This window comes from Melospiza melodia, chromosome 3 (genome assembly GCF_035770615.1).
Source record: "Melospiza melodia melodia isolate bMelMel2 chromosome 3, bMelMel2.pri, whole genome shotgun sequence".
Taxonomy (NCBI): Eukaryota; Metazoa; Chordata; class Aves; order Passeriformes; family Passerellidae; genus Melospiza; species Melospiza melodia.
The window spans coordinates 73,016,048-73,026,935 of record NC_086196.1 but is presented as its reverse complement, the minus strand read 5'-3'; positions in this window follow the sequence as shown (position 1 = coordinate 73,026,935).

Sequence of the window (10,888 nt, the reverse complement as noted above, 5' to 3'; positions counted from 1 at the left end):
ACCTTTCTCTTCTGCTAGGTTACAGCTACTTACACTGGCTTCCACAGCATTTTAAGGCTGAGTCACCATCTCATAAATAACATACAAAGTCCTGTAAGTTTTCTGTACTTTTATTATTCTGCAGATATTATATCTCTGTCGTTAATGGCCTTATTTTGGAGAAGAAGGAGAGGAAGCAGTGTTCTTTGTTCTTATAAAGGCAAAATTGATCAACATTTTAGGAGGAAGAGCAGAATTTGAACACAAGGATGAAGACTACCAGGCATTGTTTATACCATCAGCCCATCTTAGTGTGTTGCTGTTAATTCACATAGAACTGAAATTCTGATGGATGTCCTGGCATACACTTAATGGTTTGGTCTTGGGGCTGCCCTGGATTCTTCTTTCTGGGATTGCTTCTCATCCTTTTATGTCCTAAACAATCTGGGTTTAAGTCACCTGGGATCTCTGAGCTACCAATGATGCTCCATTTTGGACAGGATCTTATCTCTCAAATGGTCACTTTGGAGTCTGCAGGGTCACTTCTGGAGTATGGCACCCTCTGTGTGTGCCAGGTCCTCTTTCCCTGTTTCAGGCAGTCAGCAGAGAGGACTGGTCAGCATGCTGACAATGCTCTCAGGATGGACAAGAGCCATTGCTATGACCTCATGCAAAATGATGAGGTGATGAGGCACCAAACCACCATCTGCATCAGATGAGGCAGCCAAATCATGCAAATGAGGCACCCAACTGCCCTTCAGTGATGAGGAAGGAGGAAATCCTGGGGGTCAGTGTGGTTTTCATCGTGAGAGTGGTGTGTGCATCGCTGCCTCAGCCATGGAGGACTGGCACCACCACAGTTTTCATCTGTAGTGCCTCATTGCAGCCAGATCTCAAAGGATGAGCCAAGGGCACCGTAGTGAGGTGATGGAGCAATAAGGTATTGCAGGGTGATGATCCTTAGAGTAGTGACAGCCAATCCCACAGCTGCCTGAATATGGCAGGCTTTAATCATAGCCCCGTCCCTGCTTTGAGGCAAGGAAGGGGCTGTGATTAAAGCTTGCCCATCCAGCTCCTGACATCTGCAGTTTGCTGCTGAACATGGAAACAACAGCTGAGCTGACCTACCCCAGTAGCAGCCAGTGGAGTGGAGCTGCAGCAGTGCTCCACTGAGAGACTCCTGTGGGCAGAGCAGAGCTGTGTAACCCAAGCTGGGACATGAACACCTCACTAGGAGATGTCTTTCCAATACATTGCACCTGCAGCAGGGCAAAATGCTTCTTCTGGGCTATGGAGCCAGGGCCATTGGTGCTGGCAGGGATTTTATAGCCAACTCAGGAGCAACTATGTGGCTGCCTAGTGAGAACAGGATACTTACAAAGACTGAAGGAGCTCATCAGGGGTCAGAAGAACAACAAGAATTGGCCTGGACCAAGAAAAAGGACTGGTTAGGTAATGGCTGCATGCCAAATTGCTTTCAGCAAGTAACAGGGGTGAAAACATTTATTGGACCAACCAACTCATTAATCTCTCAAGGAGGTATCTAAGTAGATGGTAGGTGTGGTGCTAATCCTCAGTGGGCTGGGGAAGCAGGCCCATAGTATGTAATCTCAATTGCTGACATCTCTTGTGTGTGTCCCTGCACCATGGTTTCACAATCCATCAGCTGCAGGATCGTCAGCGTGGGAAAACAGAAGTTATGAGAAATGCCTGGGACATTAAACCTAATTTAGTACCTTGCTATATAAGAAAAGGGCACTGCAATTTCCTATTAGGAACAGTCAGCCTAACCTGAGTTGGGTAATCTCCCTGTTAAGTGAGAAAAAGCATTTTGCACAAGATCTGTATTTACTTGCTGTGCTCTCAGAAGGGGGCACAAGGAAGCCCTCTTCCTCTTCTGCCTTGATTACATTATGCCATTTTCCTTCTACCCAGAGGGGTAGAGGTCCCTTAGGAAGTCCCTCAATCTCAGGAGTAAACCAAGCAGGATTTGCCATAAAATGTTTAACAATTGCAACCACTGATTATACTGTCTCACTGCCATTACTTAATTACGTGGCAGGAGTGTAGTCTGCCTGCATAAAGTTTGGTTACAAGCATGCCTCACAGAGACAGGCTCACCTGGCAAGAGCCAAATTGATCTGTAATCTTCTCTTACCCTCTTCAGCCATCAATGTCTTTCCCTCATCTCCTGGTGGCTTTGGTACGTTTGACCTCACAAAGGAAGAGGGGACACCTAAACCACAGTGTGTTGTATTCATGTTGTCTTCATATTTCTCAAATCCCATACTGTACCAAGCTGTTCCCCTCTGCAGCACAATTCCCCATGTGTCTTCTCAAGGGCTTCTCCTGGGCTCTCAACCCACCCCTATTTATTCCAGTTACCTTCACAAGCCACAGCTGCTGCCCAACTAAGGACTTTGCAGCTGTAGCTCATTTGGAGTAACTAGGACCAATACATAGATCTTACAATACATAGATCTTAACAGAGACTCTCTCCATAACAATACATATATTCAGGCCCCCACATTAGTGAGAGAACATGCTGTTCCCCTTGGAACAACAACATTTTTAGAGGCTCAGCAAGGCCAGAGCATCACACTAAGATAAAAGTGGCGGTGATCTATCAAGGAAGGAACTTTGCAGCAGCAACATGTGAGCTGGTGTCCCATATTGCATTAGCTCACCTGTAGGGATTAGCAGGAGCTTGGCCTCCTGTACCCACTCTGGCAAGTCTTGGCAGCCCCCAGCATCACAGCTGTTGGGCAAAAAATTAAGGGGCATCACAGGCAGGCTGTGGGACTCAGCTGGCAGCTGTAAGAGCAGAAGGAAGTGAGGAGAGGTTTTCTGGTTGGAGGGAAGCTCTTTGAAGGCAGGAGATGGTTTTAATTAAAATCTCATCCCTTTCAAAGGGAAAATTTATTTAATGAAAGCTGTGTAAACTTCAGTGGGCCTCACTAGCCTTTGGTACAATTGACTGGCAAGGCAAGCACCCTCTGCAGTTAAACTGGTTTGTCATATCAGCATGAAGAAAATGGTGAATGTAAATATTGCTCACTGTCTCAGGGAAGTGGAGGAGGAGAGAGAAAACCTTGTCCTGTGACCCAGAGCACTTTGCTTATTCACTAATGAGTTGAAATTCTGGAGCCTGTTAACATGAACTCCACTCTCCCCGTTGCCTGGCTTTGGCTGCATGGGGGTGACCGCTGGTTGCTTGACCATAGTGGGAGGAATGGGATTTGTGAGACAGGCAGAGGGGGCCGAGAACTCTCTGCTGTACCTGCTCGCCCCATGCTGGTGATAAAGCAAGCTGTGGCTTGCACTGAGGTAGTCATAAGTAGAACAAGGTCAACTGTCTATTTCAGTCAACATGACAGAAATAGAATTGATCTCAATAAGAGCCCAGCTCTTTCTTCCTGTTAGCTCCTCAGTTCCAATTTTAGGATTGCTGTAATCAAGATGAGGAAGAAGCTGTTTATCCCATGGAGGGGAAGTTGCTGAAGGCCCAGGCTGGAGAAGAAGAGTTGCTTGAAAATATACTTGAAGAAAGGTTTTGCTAGCCCATGGGGAGGGTCTGTGTGGTTCAGGAGCTGTTCCCATCAGTGTAGAAGGTATGCTGGTCAGAAGAGGGCCTGTTCTCCTTCTGCTCTGGCAGCAGCTGCACTGAAGGATGGAAGTAGTTGGGCTAAGCCATCTAGTTGGCCAAGAACAAGTTTCCAGGTTTGCAAGTCTGCACATTTGTTAAACTGTTAAAACTGTGGCTTTGCATTGAGCCTCCCCTGCCTGCTGCCAGGGAATATTGATGTTCTCTTCACTGAAGGCAAGATGCTGACAGCTCTGTCTAATACAGACAGAAATGGAGTGGTGTAGAAAGTGGCACTGAATGCTAATCCAAATGCAGTGACTCGTAGTACAAAGCATTCTCCATAAGCAAATAAGTGAGGATGTTCTCTTAGGACAAATGTTTGGAGGTTTCATGAGAATTCAATTAGTTTCTTCTGAAACACCTGCAAATGCCAAAGTGCAGTGCTGCATATGGCTGACTGAAGTGCTTTTCCTTGAAGCCTGCTTGTGTGGTCCTCCACACCCTCATCTCTGTGGGCTGGTGGGAGGGCTGGGAGCCCGGTGTCCTTCCACCTGCTTAATCAAGTGAGTGAGCCATGCCATTCATGCCTCAAGAGAGGCTGAGGAGGCTCAGGTGGTCTTTGAGCAAAGGAGCAGAGCTGATGATTTGCCTGCATGGGTGGTGTTTGCCTGTGGGTCCCTTCTGCTCTCCACCCCTTTGCTGCTTTGACACAGGGCCTGGTGCAAATTCAAGAACACACCTGGTACAAGGAGAGGTAGAGGAAGGGGGATCTGTGCCTCTTCTGCTGGTTCCCGTCTCACTGGGCCAGTGGAGGCCAGGCAGCAAGGCAGGAGCAGCAGCTGGATGTGATGCAGGCACAAAACCCTGGGTTAAAAAGTTGCCTGCAAATCAGGGCAGCTAATGCCAGTTATCTGGGCTGCTATTTGACCCCCGAAAGTCAGGTCAGTTATGTCAATGAGTGAGGCTGGTGAGAGCTCGGCTCTGGTATTGACACAAATCTGCTGTCTGGGAGGGCTTCTTTTGCATTGCACTTTTCCACACCCCTGACCTTCAAAGCCTGACTAGTGTTTGCAAGCAGACAAGCAGGCAGGACCAAAACTGTGGTCCAGGTGGAAGGACTTATGTGAAAGCTTGCTCTGGAGGATGACAACCAGGAGCTACCCTTCCCAAATTAGAGCTATACAGGGCTGATGCTCAAGCAGCTACAGTGGCAATTGAAACCAGCATCTCTGATGATCTGTTCTGGCACACTTCCAAGTGCAGAGAAGTCATAAAGGTCATATTCCTGTCCTGCTTCCCCTTTTGTTTCTGGGAGTGGAGGCAGAAATATGCAAGACAGAGTATTCTCACTGTTGTGGCTCAGGAGAGAGGAGCCACATTGCTTCATGAAAGGAAAAAAAGGAGGGAGAGCACACCAAAGGTAAGAGTTGTCACTTTTAGCAGGCAGACAGCCATCGTTCCTGGCATGAGAAGCAAAGGCTTTGTCACCTGGCTTTGCAGGGGGGTAGGAAGGCTTAGGTCTGCCCAGGACGACATCTAGAGCCCCTCTCAGCTGGGGTCTGGAAAGGGTCCCCAGAAGCGCTCCATCCCACTGTGTCAGCCCAGCCTGCCGTCCTCTGCCCTGTGCATGTCTGCCTGCAGCTGCCAGGCGAGGACAATTGGATATGTGCCTCTGGGAAGGGGACACTGTGCACGGAAGGCACTGTTTGCTCTCACGGCATTGATTGGGAGCGTTGGGTGTGACGGGAGTGGAGTTTGACCCAGCTGGCTGTCAATAGCTCTGCAGCACTCTCAGCTCACACCGATTGTCACAGCAGTGACTGTCTGTGCACTTATTTTCCAACAGAGCCAATTTGGTAATTCACCTTTCCTGATCTCTTTTTAAAGCCAGGAGGGACTAGCCTTTATGACCCCAAACTGCTGAACAGAGTTATGGGAGTGGCTCCAACTGGACTTTTTCCAGCCTTCTTGCTCTGCTCCTCATCACCAGTGTCTTCCCCTTTGGCTCTACTAAGAAGAGACATAGTGAGGGATCTCACCCAAGCTCTAAGAAAATGGAGGCAATTTATAAACAAAGACCTTCAGAAAGCAGTTTCCTTTTTCTTTTCATACTCTTTTCCTCCCAAGCCGTTGTTCCCTCCCGGGCAGCACAAATGTGCCTGCCTTGTCCTGTCCTACTGATGTGCTCTTGGTGTGCTCCTGATGTGTTGCTTCATGCTGGTGGTGTAGAGGCTGCAGGAACACACCTGAAGATTTCTTGTAACCAGAGTCTCTTCTGCTCTCTAAGGCACAAGTACCCTGGGGAGACCAGTAACTGCCTGTTCACTCAAACAGACACAGTTTAAATGGGAAAATCACAATGATAAAAGGACTGTTAAGAAAATAATAATCTCTGTCTGTCCTGCTGAGATTCCTGGCCATGCTGCAGCCAGAGATAATAAGAGAACCTTAAATAAAAATGAGCAGGTTGGACCCAGGCAGGTTTGAAAAATTAGATGTCTTTACTGAAGCAAACTCCTATTTCATCATTCTTCTGTTGCTTTAAAGGTAGAACATACAGCCAGGTAAGTGGAAATATGTTTTTTTTTGAAGCCCTGGGTAAATGTCATATAGAGGAATTAAAATGTCAATCTGTAGCTGCATTTGTGTAATGAAATTGTATAAACAAGGCTGGAAGCACACATCATCTCACTCCAGCACCTTAAAGGTAAAGGTTTTGAACCACTTCCCACTCCTCTGAATGTGCAGCCATCCCCACACTCTGCTGGCAGAAGGGTCAGGGGGATGCTGATGGGGTGCTGGAGGCAAACTCCCCCAGGCTGGCTTGTCCCCTAATTCATCAAATTAACTCATCCATCTGCAGCAGCTCAAGGTATTTGCAGGGTGGTCTTGAGCTGTCATCTGCCACCAAGCACAAGGGCTGCCTGCAAGGGCTGTGGGGTGAGTATGTGAGCACAGCTCCACAGCAAAGACTCAGAGCTGAACTGGAGCAGGCATGGTCAGGAGACGTGGGCTGACTTCACTTGTCTGACTGCTTGTATTGCTGCTTTGTTTGAAGGATGCTGCTCACCACCATGACTTCCTTGCCCTAACTCTCCTGTGGTGTGTCCCAGGGAAGGGACACCTGGCATCCATCACCTGTGCCTTACCAAACCCACACAGGCTGGTAACTGTGCAGCAGAAGCATCCACGTGGAGTTACAGTGCCAGAGTTGTTGCATTTCAGTTTCTCACTTAGGTAATTTTATAGCAGCTTCCCCACTGGGGATAAGCCATAAAAAGCACATGGGAGTACCAGGATGCATCTTTATGTTTACTACTGGCTCTCACTTTCCCTATAAATTCATGTTGTGCACAGTTTCAATCCCACCCCCTTGCTTAGAAGATGAACTGTTTGTCTAAAACAGGTTGTTTCTTCTCATATCAGATGATCACTTAGGAGGGAAGCTTGTATTTTACTAAGGTGCCTTTAAAACAGGCTTCCAAAAGAAAGGAGAAGGGGGGACATCTTTTTCTTGCAAAATGGCTAACAGTGGTTTCTCAGCTTTGCCTGTGTAGTGAATTGACATTTCTAGCAAAGACAAACAAAGACACCATGCATGTATTAAAACCAAACAAGAATCAAAGATTGCTTAAAAAAACAAACGGGCAAATTTAAGTAGTGAACACATAGATGTTCAGTCTAGCCCCCAAGGACATTTTCTTTTAGCCAGTTCATGTGATACCTGATGAAATGCGAGCTACAGGTTTGCAGTTGAAATACTGTGTTGGTTAGCACCTTTGTTTTCCCCAGTTTCCCAATTTTCTACTCCACTGTGTAAGCTGTTGTGTTGCTTTAGAGAAGTCACTCAGCCTCTTACTTCCCATTTCTGCTGGTAAAATTGGGTACTTGCTTTGCTGTGTTCAAATGACAGTCTCAGGTGGGACAGGGGTCTGTCCTTTGTTGTCTTTACACTCAGCCTGTTACTGTGAACTCCTGGCTTTGGTTGTTACTGTGCTCCTAAAACCAGAATAATGCTACCTCAGAGAGCAGCCAACGTTGGAGTGCCCCGTTCTGCCGTCATATGTACAACAGGTGAAATTATTTCTTCAGGCATGACCCCAGAGATTTGAATGTTCAGGGGACAGGACAGCACACCTTCTTCTCTACTTAGCTGCAGGGCAGGTGCTGTGCATGGCTATGTTGATAAAGGCAATAATGTTCTGGGTCTTTTTCTAATCCTAAACAAGATAAAACATCCCTGATTGTAGAGTAGAAAAATGGTTGATGTGCAAGAAATATTTCAATAAGAAGGGACTGTTGAGTTTGAGAGCACTTAAGAGGTTGGTAAGAATTGTGATGGTTTGTTTTTCACATCTGTTAAATATTCAGCATGTGCTTTTAGCAATTACCCTTTTTGTGAGGTTGAATAGGTTTGATTGGATTTTATGCAATTAGTATACTGCAGAGTTTTGTGAGGATTTGCTTCAATTCTGAGATGATTTCACTTTGTCTGCCTGTGGTTTTCTTCAAATGTCTGAGCCAGTGCACCATGGTGGCAAAAACATTTGAGGAAAATAAATGTCAAAATCTCATGTGTTGCTATTGCTGAAAGTGGGAATTTAACTAAGATCTTCCAGATTTCATAGTAAGTATTCTTGTGTGCTTTTCAGAAAATAGAAGTTTAGCTTTTAGGGAATTGATAAGTATTGTCTGTTTTGGGTGTTGAATTACAGAGAGCAAAATAATTTAGAAAGCTGTTCATTGAATATGCTCAGAACAAAAGTCACAGCAGGCTGTGGCTTCTGAGAGCAGGAAAAAAGGCCAATCTTATGTCATAGGCTAATAAAATGTATTAAGCATGAAGTCAGTAAAGTTGTGTAGGAAATCCTCTGAAACTGGGGTGGAATAGCAACTTACTGTCAACATTCTTAGAAAAATTAAAAGTTAAGTAAAATATCATACAAAATAACATTTGGCCTCTCTTTGTATCGTATGAAAACTTGGCAAAGGCAGAGTATCCTTCAGAAGGGAGCATTGCTTGCTGTGAGTAACCTCTGCACAGCTCTCCTGTGAGAGCTCCTCCACAAGGAAGTCCCAACACATTTTCTTGGTGCACATGGTTAGTACTGTACTGAGAAGTTTTGTCAGAAAGTTAAAGGTTGCTAAATCAATGACTCTAAGTGTTTTCTAGCAAATATTTGCCTTAGGAGATGTCTGGCTTTGGGAGATGCACAAACAGGAACACGGTTTCCAGCTGCTCGGGTGGAGGGCACCATTTCAGGTGGTGAACTGAACACGAGCCCATGGGAAGCTCCTTCCGCAAGTGCCAGTGTGGCCTGAAAGGGAGGTTTGGAGGGAAGCATGAACCACCCCTCCTCTGCTGTGAGCCCAGAGCCAACCTCAGGCAGCCACGGACAAAGAGGAATAGAAAGGATGGAAATGCTCCAGTGGTGTCTCACGGTGGCACCTCTGGGGAACTGACCAGTGTTGGTGGAGTCTGAGTGAGACCAGTGCATTTCTCCATCGAGCTGTTTGCTCCCTCGCTGCGGAGGGCAGCTGTTCATGCAGCAGACTGGTTTGCGTTTTTGCTGGGTAGCGTGGGGACTTACATTTTATGAATATTTTATTCAGAAGGTAATACCTCCAGACTGTGGTCTTTGTGGGGGGAAGTCACTCTATGACTTAATTGCTCGAAGTCTTTCCCCACATTGTTGTCAGCAGAAGCAGATTGTTGGAGGTGAAGCTGTTACAAGTGAGAGCCTTCCCCCACTTCCCCTTCCTTCCTAGTGTGCAGGGGAACTGGTGCCCTGCTGTGGTATCACAACACTGGAAACCAAAAGCCTCAGCTTGTGCTGGATGAGTTGCTGTCCCACAAGGAACATTAAGGAGAAGCAACTGATTGTTTAAAGAATGCCTGTGAGAAAAAGGATTTGCTGTTTACCTCAGAATTATTAATAAAAACAAAATCAAGTATTCAGGGCTTCTAAAGTCTTCCTCTCTGTTTTCATAATTTTTTAAACTGAGTTGCTGGATGATAATATTACTGCATTATATATATTTTTTTTTTTTTTTTTTTGCAATTGACCCAGTTGAATTGGTAGTTACAGCTTGAAAATCCCAGTTGAAAAATGAATTATCTGCATACATCCCAGAACCAAAATTTTTGGGGGCTAATTTAGATTCAGTGTTATCATGCTGACAACTTCTTACTGGCTCTAACTTCATCTTTCCTCTTGTAGCTCGAAGCTTGGTTGGCATTCCCAGTTGGTGAAATGCTTTGTCACCCCCATGGTTAGGAAGGACATGGGAGGATGCATTGCTCTGGATATGCCACTTTCCCTGTCACTGACTTGGTGGATTGATATGTGATGGACTGGACATGAAGAGATGTGGTTGCTGAACCAGGAAATGTGTAAACAGATTGCACAGCGAGGAAGGAAGGGGCGCAGAAATCCTGTGCTGCTGCCAGGTACTCTCCTGGTGTGTGTGAGGAGCTGATCCATGTGGCTTGAAAATCAATTCTCACCTTGTAGTGCTCACACAACAAGGGTGAGAGCTCATTATTTTGCCCATGTCAGCCTCTGACAGAAAGGATGAAAGGGATTCATGCTTATTCTCAAAATCTTGTCCTCCAGCCTGTGCTGTTTTCCTTTTTACACTGACTGGACTGGGAGAATCCAATCTAATCTGGACATTCAGGATCTTTACTGGACAATGTGCCAAAGCTGGGTTTTATCTGAGTTTCATTAACGCACCATCTGGGGCTCAGGCAGGCAGGGACCTCCAGGCCTGGCTGTCTCCGGGCAGTGTAGGGCACATCTCCTGCCCTCCCTGTGATTTAATGATTTTCTGTGAGGAAATTACTGTTCTTCTGCTCCCAAGAAGTTAGCGTGGGCTTTTTCTTATCTGCTCCAACTTCAACCTTCCTCCTGTAGCTCAGCGGGTTTGTATGCTGGGCTGTGGATGAAACTCTCCAGTGCTGCCATGGTCAGGGTGGGACTGGTAGGATGGAGATGCCACTTTCCCTGTCTCTGCCTTGGTGGGTTGATGGACTGACCCAGGAGCAGATGTGGTTGCTAGGTTTTTCTCCTCCCAAGTACCTCAGGAGGGCTTGTTTCTGACAGGGAAGGACTGCTTGGAAAAGCATCTACACAGCATCCTCTCGGGTTGGCGCCGCTGGTTCACTGGCGAACCTCTTGCGGCGGGGCTGGGGCGGACGGGCAGCACTCCCCGCTGTCTCCGCACTCCGGGAGCGGGGCTGATGCTCTCCTGGCCCCCGTTCCCGCGGGCCGCGGCCACGGCCGAGCGCGGGGCGCTCCCGGGCACGCCCCGTCCTGCGGG